General features: G+C 41.4%; 1 long non-coding RNA gene across 1 annotated transcript in view; it reads right to left on the bottom strand.

The window, feature by feature from the left end:
* Positions 1-5,091: 5,091 nt before the first annotated feature.
* The window catches only part of LOC117063053, a 76,091-nt gene continuing 69,710 nt past the window's right edge, over positions 5,092-11,472 (bottom strand). Inside the window, exon 5 of the long non-coding RNA XR_004428702.1 lies at positions 5,092-5,693. This is a non-coding gene — a long non-coding RNA (uncharacterized LOC117063053). The remainder of the gene's footprint in view (positions 5,694-11,472) is intronic.

The following is an 11,472-nucleotide window of genomic DNA, read 5'->3' as shown; positions in this document are numbered from 1 at the left end:
CTCGCCAGCGGCCAGTTCAAAGTTACCTCTCTTGTTCCCTGAACATCGCTGTTACCCTGTTCTTTTTTTAAGATGCCCAGATTTCATATTGTTCAAACACACGTGCTCTACAAACAATGTGTGCAGTTAACACAATCACAGGGTTCTGAGGCGACATTCATCCTCCTCAGCTTACAAAGAAGACGACGGGATTAAGAGATTAAAGAGAGGCATAGGAAATCACAAGAATATTCACTGGGGAAGTGATAAGTGTCCATGAAATCTTCACAATTTATGTTCAGAGATTACAGTAAAGACAGGTGTAAGAAATTATAAAAGTATTAATTTGGGGAATTAATAAATGTTCATGAAATCTTCACAATTTATGTTCTTCTGCCGCGGCTTCAGTCGGTCCCTCCTTTCAGGGTCCCTGACTTCCCTCAACACTTTCCATTATCCCAAGCTGCCCTACCTGAATCCCTGTCATCTGGCCCACAGCAACCCCTCAAGCCTTGCCTCAGTCTCCCCACATGACCTCCCCCACAAGCTGGCCTGCACCCTTCCAGGGCGGATGGTTCTCTTTCTGCCTCAGTCTCCCCACATGGCCTCCCCCACAAGCTGGCCTGCACCCTTCCAGGGCGGATGGTTCTCTTTCTGCCTCAGTCTCCCCACATGGCCTCCCCCACAAGCTGGCCTGTACCCTTCCAGGGCGGATGGTTCTCTTTCTCGGTTGTGGACACACAGGGTGGTCCCTGCTCCTGCCAACAGAGTTCATTTCTTCAGCACAGCCGGTGGGGGCCACTTTCCCACTCTGACCATACCCCTCCTCTCTTGCTGGCAAGGACCTGGAAGCTGCAACCTCCACTCTCACCCTCTGTTCCCCACTGTCCCAGCTGTCCTCTCCTGCCTGTCCCAACCCTCACGACCCCTGCTGAGGCCTTCCCATGCCGTTCGCTGTACAGCAGGCTTCTCCCTCGTGTGGGACGGCCGCACAGGTCCTGTCCGGCCCACCTCACACTGGGTTACTGATCCTCTGGTGGGCACCCCCCGGCACCTGCCCCGGGCCTGTGAGATTGGAAGCTCACCTGGCTTCCATACCACCCCCCAGGATCAAACCCAGGGCTTCGCCTGTGGTCACATTCAACGTCTTTTCCAAATACCTGTGTGAATTCTAACTGTGACGTTTTTATACCTAGCACTGCAGACATCTGAGCCCTCATAAAGTCCTTCCACTTGACCTTTGTTACACAAATGGATATGATTCTACAGGGGAATAAAAATAAGTTGACGTATCACAGACGGGGTGTTTATTTTAGTGGAAACTTACAAAACCCTTTTGTAGAATGACTTTCCCATTCACAGGCAAGAGTATTTTTAGATCAGCAGCCAGTGCTGCACAGGAGCCGACAGGAACTTCTCACGACCCACGTTTCTTCCATTGACCACCACCCTCTCTAGCACCTTCCAGAGGGCGAGCTTGTTCTGACCCTCATCACCGGAATCTCTCTGACCCAATAAACATGGAAATTCATTAAAAATAAATTTAAAATGTCTGCAGCAATCTACTTTATGATCCATCAGAAAATGTATTACATACCTCTGACTTGTCATAGAGAGATCACTGCTCTGTTTTAAAATTCTTCTTATAGTGACTTTTTAAAATAAAGTCTTATGAAACGTGCTTGAAATAGATGCCAAAAATTCTTACAAGCATGACTTACATGCTTTTTTTTTTTTTTTTTTTTTTGAGATGGAGTCCCACTCTGTCGCCCAGGTTAGAGTGCAGTGGAGCAATCTCAGCTCACTGCAACCTCCATCTCCCACAATTCCTCCACCTCAGCCCTCTGAGTAGCTGGAACTACAGGCATACATCACCATCACCATGCCCAGCTATTTTTTGTATTTTTGGTAGAGACAGGGTCCCAAGCTTTTATTGTCAACCATGGCTTTTATTATAGCCAATGGGATGTCTCCGTGTTGGCCAGGATGTTCTTGAACTCCTGACCTCAAGTGATCTGTTCACCTTGGCCTCCCAAAGTGCTGGGATACAGTTGTGAGCCACTGAGGCGGCCAACATTCCTTATATACTTTATTGGACCTTTTTTCTTAGTTTTTTCTTTAACGTGCCACCTCATTAATTGTGTTTGGACTCTTCAAAATACTGTCTTCCTGTCTTTTGAGGAAGAGATCGGCTGTTGCTTTCTCATTACAGTTCGTGTGTTTGTCTTCTACAGTCAATTTTTTAAATGTAAAACAACAGATATGGTTAGGCTTTGTGTCCCCACCCAAATCTCAATCTTGAATTGTAATCCCCATAATCCTCACGTGTCAAGGGGAGAGACCAGGTGGAGGAAACTGGATCCTGGGGGAGCTTTCCCCCATGCTGTTCTCATGCTAGTGAGTGAGTGCTCAGGAAATCTGGTGGTTTTGTAAGGGGCTCTTCCCCCTTCACTCAGCACTTCTTCCTGCCGCCCTGAGAAGAAGGTGCCTGCTCCCTTTCGTTTTCCCCCAGGACTGTAAGTTTCCTGAGGTCTCCCAAGTCATGCTTAACTGTGAGTCAATTAAACTTATTTCCTTTATAAATTAGCCAGTCTCAGGCAGTTCTTTATAGCAGTATGGAAACGGACTAATACACTAATTTGTGATTTAATTTTGGTACATAAGGAAGAAATGCAAACCCAGAAGACAACTCATTGGAGACCAGGACTCATCATGATTATGGTTTTGCATTGAGTCATTCATAGCATCTCACTCCGGCTTCTTTTCCGTTGTAGAGGGGAGATCCGCTGACCATGTCTAGTCTGGATTCCAAATTCTAATGTCTTGTCTCTGTGCTTTTCATACACAGAGCCAAAAACTCTTGTCTACTTCTTTCAAGACTACCTAATGTAACACTACTATGACTACCAACCTGTAAGCACAGAATGCTTTTACATGTTCGTGGTTAAACTAATAACCTTGACTTCTTGTGGGGAAGTTCAAAGAGTGATGGGGAACAGAACCATGAAGGCCCTGAAGGAAGAATGATGGGTCAGGTCTCACCACTTTGCTTTGCTGTCTGGCATCGAAGGCTGGTCTCTCTGAGCTGTTTCTCATTTTGTAGATTCTTCACTCAGCTTACAACCCAGAGCTTCTCTGAAACCTCCAAGTAGGTTTAGCTCTCAAAGCTCTCCTTGTTGCCCTTATCTCATGTACTAAATTATAAGATTTTTTGTTCATAAGCATTTTTCATCCTCACTGGCTTTTCCTATTTTTTTTTCCTTTTTGACGGAGTCTCACTCTGTCACCCAGGGTGGAGTGCAGTGGTGCAATCTCGGCTCACTACAACCTCCACCTCCCAGGTTCAAGCGATTCTCCTGCTTCAGCCTCCCAAAGTAGCTGGGTTTACAGATGGCTGCCACCACATACAGCTAATTGTTTTTGTATTTTTAGTTGAGACGTGGTTTCACCATGTTGGCCAGGTTGGTCTCGAACTCCTGACCTCAGGTGATCCACCCGCCTTGGCCTCCAAAAGTGCTGGGATTACAGGCATGAGCCACCGTGCCCAGCCTCTTTCCTTTCAAAGCATCTTGGTGGTTACTAGATGGAATGGCTATCATTTTATGTCCAAAAGTATTTAAGCATGTTGTGTATGAAGACTTGAAAGCTGTCCTAACCAGCTGTTTGAAAAACACGTGCATTGTCACCCCAGGGATAGACGCATTTTATTCCAAAGAAAGCATGGCTTCAGGGGCACGCAGAGCCTCCTCCACGGACGCCACCATCAGGAAATTCTAGGAAAGAAAGAGGACGCCACGGGAGGGGGGATCTCAAGAGAGAGGGGTGGGCAGAACAGGGAGAAGGGTGGTCGGTGAAGACCACAGCTGATGCAGGACAGGGCAAAACACCAACGGGGGGTGGGAACCCCAGCCCTCGGGCAACTGTTCCAGGAGCTGCCTCAGCAGCGCTTCTACAATCCAGAAGTCCCCTACCCTTGCCTTCAGCCCCGTTTCCTCATGTTCTCTCCTTCCTTCACAACTTCCTCCTTCAGGGAACTCTCAGAATAACATTTATGCTGGGCTGACTCCTCTCCTGGGGACCTGCACTTTAACTGTGTCTGCGTCTCGTGAGGAAGCCATCACAGCCTTTGTGTCCTTCTAGGAGCTGCGGACCAAACACGAGCAGTGGGGACATGCTGGCTGGCAGGTGATGACATCCTCCCTCACACCCACAGCCGGGGAGGCTGTGCATCCCACCCACAGTCTTCCTGCCAAAGCAGCCCTCACAGAAATCTAGATCCAATCTTCTGCAGCTCTACCCGTAGTGTTTCAAAAAGAGTTTGATTTGCCTGTGGTCTTCCATATGAGTTCTCAAAGCTTCCATCTGAGTTCTGAACAGGCTTGATAAATACATGTTCCCAAGACAGCCAGGCTGCCTGTTTCTAGTTTTTGCAGTTCCCATTCATGATCTAAACTCACTGTGGTCAAACCAGAGCAAGTCTGTGTTACCTGTTTATTGCTGCAGGCATTATTTCATCCACTTATTATGGGGGAGCCGGGGAGTGTTTAGGAGACACTCAAGGGTCTTGGCTGCAGGTCTCCCCTGGCCTCGCCGCTCTTCCCCAGAACACACATGGCAAGTCCCTTCAGCCCTGCAGTAGCTTCCTGACCATAAGAAACATTCAGGACTGCAAAATAACTGCTTAGAAATACAGAAGTCAGGAAGTTAAGTGAACCTCCCTTCAATCGCCAGAATCTCTGACATCATTTCTAATTCTGTTCTCATTGTTTCTAATTCTGTTCTTTTGCCCCCGCAATAATACAGACAACTCCCGGAGTCATACAAGAATGACAAATTCTAATACACAACGCACGTGGGATGTGTTACCTGAGACAACACAGTGAGTGTCTGTGCAGGAACAGCCGGAATCATCCCGGAATTCTTTCATTAAGGAGTGTGTTAGGTCAATTTCCTTAAAAGGAAATGTACAACTCTATTGCAGTAAAAATTAGCACCTGTGAATTATTCCATAGTAAAATATTTTTGGTTCATCCATTAAGTGTGATGTTACCGCCGAGTTCTTTTCATTGATATAAAACAATTACGTTATTATATGGAAGCACCCATCCAGAAGGGACAGAATTCTTTTTAGACAGAAGCTTTCCAAGCATGGTTATGGGCAGAGGGAGGAAGGGAAATTTGGAATCTAAATTTGGAGGCTATTTTGGTTTAGTAATTTAATCTTGGTGAGTTCTTTTTAGAAACCACAATGCCAAGTGCCTATGAACAGCTGGGGTGCAAATGGGAACTCCAATCTCCATGCCCATTGCTTCTCTTCCAGGAAAATAACAAATAAATGTCTAGAAAACAATCTTTGTATTGGTTGATAAAAGCATTAGGTTACATCAGCAATAAAGCAGTGCTCTGTGACTTCAAGGAGCATCTCCAGCCTGTGTTATCTGTCCTTGGACAAAATGCACTGCAAGAGTCGCTGAAGTGAGTTATAAGGTAACACTTGTCCGCAGGATTTCTAATGTTCTACAAACTCTGTCATCCAGAAAGCCCAGCTGTTCCTTCCCAAACGCCAACTAGATGATTAAGCCTTGTGTGGGGAGCAGGTTGAGGGGAGAAAAGGATGAGAGTCCCCTCTCCTTTCCACCGCACCGATCTGTGATGTGACAGCAGCCTCAGGCTCCCCCAGAGAGCTACATGGCCACAATTTCAACTTCTGGTACCTTAGGAAAGGAGAACGCTCATTTCACACAAGGTTAGAACTGAGGGGCTGGGTTTATATTCACAGGTAAGGCATGAGGGATGTTATAAATACACACCTGTGTGTTCTGGGCTGTACCTGCTACCTAAAACAACAGCTACATAATCATACATACACAAAAACAGAGCTTTTGAAGTATGAGATAGAACTGAAATAAACAGTAGGTTTAAGATACTTTATTTAGTTATATTTGTGACTGTTGCAGAAGGCTTTTTTGTTCTTACTGAAATGTTGGTAGAGCTGGTGCTTTTGATGAGAGAAAAGTGAGTGAATATGATGAATTATTTGATAGCTCTTGGCTCAAAACTTGTGAACTTGTGGTGTGAGTGAACAAGTCAGTGCTAATTCTGTGTTCAGGTTTCTGTTATTGGCTTTGTGGCAGTTATGTTAAAGCATATATACAGTTTCAAAGTGTGTAAAGCCACATGAAGCTGTCTGTGATGTACTTTCTAAACCAAGATATTTACTTTTTAATATCAACTACCAATTCTGGTTTTTGTTGAAATTTAACATTGTTTCTATCTTTCCTTGTATCAGTCCATTTTTATGCAAATAAACCACATTTTGAAATATTTTATATTTTTATGCCATATTTTGGTGAATGAATTCAAAATCTATCCAACAAATTTTTTTGAAAGATTCTCACTGGGTGAGAAAATTTGGTTTCAATGATTTATGATGCAGACACGGAAGTTTTATGAAGGCCATACATGATTGTTTCTAGCAATAAAATTTTTGGAACCTTAGAAATATTCACTTTTAATAAGCTCTCTCCAGAGTTTAAACCTACTTAGAACATATTCATTCTTTTCTCTATTTTTAGAATGTCACTTTTATTCGGAGGAGCAGATTGTTTATTTAAAAATACTTGATAGCTTACATACTAAATTTTAACAACAATAAAAGTCTCAGTCATCTTTAGTTTCAGTAATCTAATTATTTTGCCACAAGATGACTGTGAACCAGTGTGAGATGCAGAAGACTCTCATGGTAGATGCTTTATTATTATAAAGGACTATAAGATGCTATCATCACTTAGAAGTCTTTTTAGAAATATAAAACATATTACCTCTATAATGCTATCATCTTCCATAAAATTTTTATCTGTTTCTTACATGTTTTTGCTACAATAGCTTGCCTATGAAAGATGCTCTTTTTCTAATTCACATGTGGTGTGTGTGTGTGTGTATATATGTGAATATATGTATATGTGAATATATATATATATGTGTGTGTGAATATATATATTCCAATCAAAACGGCCCATTACACCAGGGTCCTTCTTACACAGTTCCCATAATGCATCATCCTTATTAAAAAAGTCATTTTCTATTGAGAACATTATTTTCCCAGCTAAGACATTACCTCTTTGCTTCAGAGGTTAATAAAAAATAGTCTGTACACAATAAAAAATGATAAAGCGGATATCACCACCGACCCCACAGAAATACAAACTACCATCAGAGAATACTATAAACACCTCTATGCAAATAAACTAGAAAATCTACAAGAAATGAATAAATTCTTGGACACATACACACTCTCAAGACTAAACCAGGAAGAAGTCAAATCCCTGAATAGACCAATAACAAGTTCTGAAATTGAGACAGTAATTAATAGCCTACCAACCAAAAAAAGCCCAGGACCAGACAAACTCACAGCTGAATTCTACCAGAGGTACAAAGAGGAGATGGTACCTTCCTTCTGAAACTATTCCAAATAATTAAAAAGGAGGGAGTCCTCCCTAACCCATTTTATGAAGCTGGCATCATCGTGACACCAAAACTGGCAAGAGACACAACAAAAAAAGGAAACTTCAGGCCAATATCTCAATGAACATCGATGTGAATATCCTCAGTAGAATACTGACAAACTGAATCCAGCAGCACATCAAAAATCTAATCCACCACGACCAAGCTGGCTTCATCCCTGGATGCAAGGCTGGTTCAACGTATGTAAAATCGATAAATGTAATCCATTACATAAATAGAACCAAAAACAAAAACCACATGATTATCTCAATAGATGCAGAAAAGACCTTTAATAAGATTCAACATGGCTTCATGGCAAAAACTCTCAATAAACTAGGTATTAATTGATAGAATGTATCTCAAAGTAATAAGAGTTATTTATGACAAAGCCACAGCCAATATCATATTGAATGGGCAAGAGCTGGAAGCATTCCCTTTGAAAACTAGAGCAAGACAAGGATACCCTCTCTCACCACTCCTATTCAACATAGTATTGGAAGTTCTGGCCAGGGCAATCAGGCAAGAGAAAGAAATAAAGGGTGTTTAAATATGAAGAGAGGAAGTCAAATTGCCTCTGTTTGCTGATGACATGAATCTATAATTTAAAAACCCCATCATCTTAGCCCTTAAGCTGATAAGCAACGTCAGCAGTCTCAGGATACAAAATCAAGATGAAAAATCACAAGCATTCCTTTACACCAACAATAGACAAGCAGAGAGCCAAATCATAAATGGACTCCCATTCACAATTTCTACAAAGAGAATAAAATATGAAAGAATACAGCTAACGAGGGATGTGAAGGACCTCTTCAAGCAGAACTACAAATCACAGCTCAAAGAAATGAGAGAGGACACAAACAAATGGAAAAACATTCCATCCCCCTGGATAGGAGGAATCAATATCATGAAAATGGCCATACTGCCCAAAGTAATTTATAGATTCAGTGCTATCCCCATCAAACTACCACTGACATTTTTCACAGAATTAGAAAAAGCTACTTTAAATTTCATATGGAACCAAAGAGACTATATAGCCAAGACAATTCTAAACAAAAAGAACAAAGCTGAAGGAATCATGCTACCTAACTTCAAACTATACTACAAGGCTACAGTAACCAAAATAGCATAGTACTTGTACCAAAATAGACATACAGACCAATGGAACAGAACAGAGACCTCAGAAATAACACCACACATCTACAACCATCTGATCTTCAACAAACCTGACAAAAACAGCAATGGAGAAAGGATCTCCTATTCAATAAATGGTGCTGGGAGAGCTGGCTGGCCATATGCAGAAAACTGAGACTGGACTCCTTCCTTACACCTTATACAAAAATTAAGATGAATTAAAAACTTAAATGTAAAACCCAAAACCATAAAAACCCTAGAAAAACACCTACATAATATACCATTCAGGACATAGGCACGGGCAAAGACTTGATGACAAAAATGCCAAAAGCAATTGCAACAAAAGCCAAAATTGACAAATAGGATCTAATTAAACTAAAGAGCTTCTGCACAGCAAAAGAAACTATCATCAAAATGAACAGACAACCTACAGAATGGGAGACATTTTTTGCAATCTACCCATTTGACAAAGTTCTAATATCCAGAATCCACAAGGAACTTAAATAAATGTACAACAACAACAAAAAAACCCAACCCCATCAAAAAGTGGGCAAATGACATATATGAATAGACACTTCTCAAAATAAGGCATTATGTGGCCAAAAAAGTCACTGATCATTAGAGAAATGCAAATCAAAACCACAAAGAGATACCATCTCATGCCAGTCGGAATGGCAGTTATTAAAAAGTCAAGAAACAACAGATGCTGGCGAGGATGTGCAGGATGCTTTTACACTGTTGGTGGGAATGTAAATTAGTTCAACCATTGTAGAAGACAGTATGGCCATTCCTCAAGGATCTAGAACTAGAAAAACCATTTGACCCAGCCATCCCATTACTGAGTATATACCCAAAGGATTATAAATCATTCTACTATAAAGACACATGCACACGTATGTTTACTGCAGCACTATGCACAATAGCAAAGACTTGGAACCAACCCAAATGCCCATCAGTGATAAACTGGATAAAGAAACTGTGGTACATATACACCATGGAATACTATGCAGCCATAAAAAGAAAGGAGATCATGTTCTTTGCAGGGACATGGATGAAGCTGGAAGCCATCATCCTCAGCAAACTAACACAGGAACAGAAAACCAAACACCTCGTGTTCTCGCTCATAAGTGGGAGTTGAACAGTGAGAACACATGGACACAGGGAGGGTCCTGTTGGAGGGTGGGAGGCGAGGGGAGGGAACTTAGAGGATGAGTCAATAGGTGCAGCAGACCACCATGGAACATGGATGCCCAGACCTGCACGTTCTGCACATGTATCCTGGAACTTAAAGTAAAAAAAAAAAAAAAATCTGTAAATGTATTTATCAAATGTGAATAAACTTAATTTATTTCCTATTTAATAAGCTGAAATAAATACAGATACAGGTGCAGGGAATCAATCCGACATTCTGAAAGATCATCTTGCATGCCACGGGGGGTGCACACACCCCAGTGTGGTCATCGTGACATGATTCACAAACCTGCTCCTCCCTATCGGCCTGTTCCCCTCATTCTCCTCTGTCTTTGCTCCTCTATCCCACAGGATTGTCAAGAGGTGACGTAGAAATCCAGGGTTAGCGCAGAGCCTGTGGTGGAAGAGAATAGCCCAGGAAGAAGCTGCGGGTCCCTTCCCACGACCTGCAGGAGGGAAGAGCCATGCAGGGTGGTGGCTGGGGATGCTCCACATCCTGTTCCAAACCCCTAAGAGGTTCCCCACGAAGTCAGTGAACGAGGGAGGTCAGAAGAGCAAACGGCACGCTGGTGTAGGGAGAGCAAGTGTCCGTCTATCCACTACTCGCCCTTTGATTTTCCCAAAGAATTTCTGCCTCTGTCTATTAGAATGATGTCATCTCACTGGGAGGACATGAATGAACAGCGGTCAGCATGTCTACGGCCCCTACCCTGCTAGATTTTTATTATTAAGTATCTGCTGAACCAATGCCAAAAATAAATACATGTTTAATTATTTTTTTTAATTCTACCTGTCACAGTCTGGGGTAATTTTTCCAATACTTCATGCTAACTTTCAATTCCAAATCAAAGGATATGAAAATCTCCCTTTTATGAACACCCCAACTATTCTACCTGTGAGACAATTTCAGCAATTACACTAATAATGCAGGAATTTACATATATTTTTAATGCTTATGAAACTGTCTTATTTTTAAATTCAAAATAAATTATAACTAATATAGAAGAAAATTAATGTATATGTTTTATGCAGTGGTATGGCATAGAAAGGGAAGTAATTCAACATCATATTTCTCATTGCCATAATCCCTACCATTAAATGCAAAATATCTTTACCGAACTACATTAAATAGCTTTCATTTTAGACAAAAATATGGAACATGACGAGCCACACTCAACATACCGTGAGCAATTTCATGAGTTGTTAATATGAAAAAGGATAATGATATTCATAGTGATTGCAATTGTATTAGTTCTTAAGAACTAAAACATCTTTGATTTCACTGTTCCTGTGGTTCGGTGCTAACTGACCACACACAGATAAAATGAAATCAATGAAAGTCATAGTTTTAATTTTAAAAAGTATTTTAAGGCTAAAATGAAATCTGTATGTTAAAAATTTGTGTATTTTTGTCATTTATATATGAAACTAATTTTGGGCTATTTTCTGCTTATAGTTTTTATTTCAAATAGTTAAATAAAATTGATTAAAATAAGAGTAAGTTAATTGTAAACGTTCAATAAAATTGAATACAAAAGAAAGTGGTTTAATTGGTGAAATCTGCTTCAGTCACATGTATTCAATGAACTTTCCAAATAACATTCGCACACGCTGATGAAACGCTGGGAGAGCAGACGCGAGATCTTTGGCTTCCATCAGATGCTCTTT

Source organism: Trachypithecus francoisi, unplaced genomic scaffold, assembly GCF_009764315.1.
Source record: "Trachypithecus francoisi isolate TF-2019V2 unplaced genomic scaffold, Tfra_2.0 Lachesis_group17, whole genome shotgun sequence".
Taxonomy (NCBI): Eukaryota; Metazoa; Chordata; class Mammalia; order Primates; family Cercopithecidae; genus Trachypithecus; species Trachypithecus francoisi.
The sequence above is the reverse complement of the archived record's forward strand: the minus strand, read 5'-3'. Positions and strand labels throughout refer to the sequence as shown.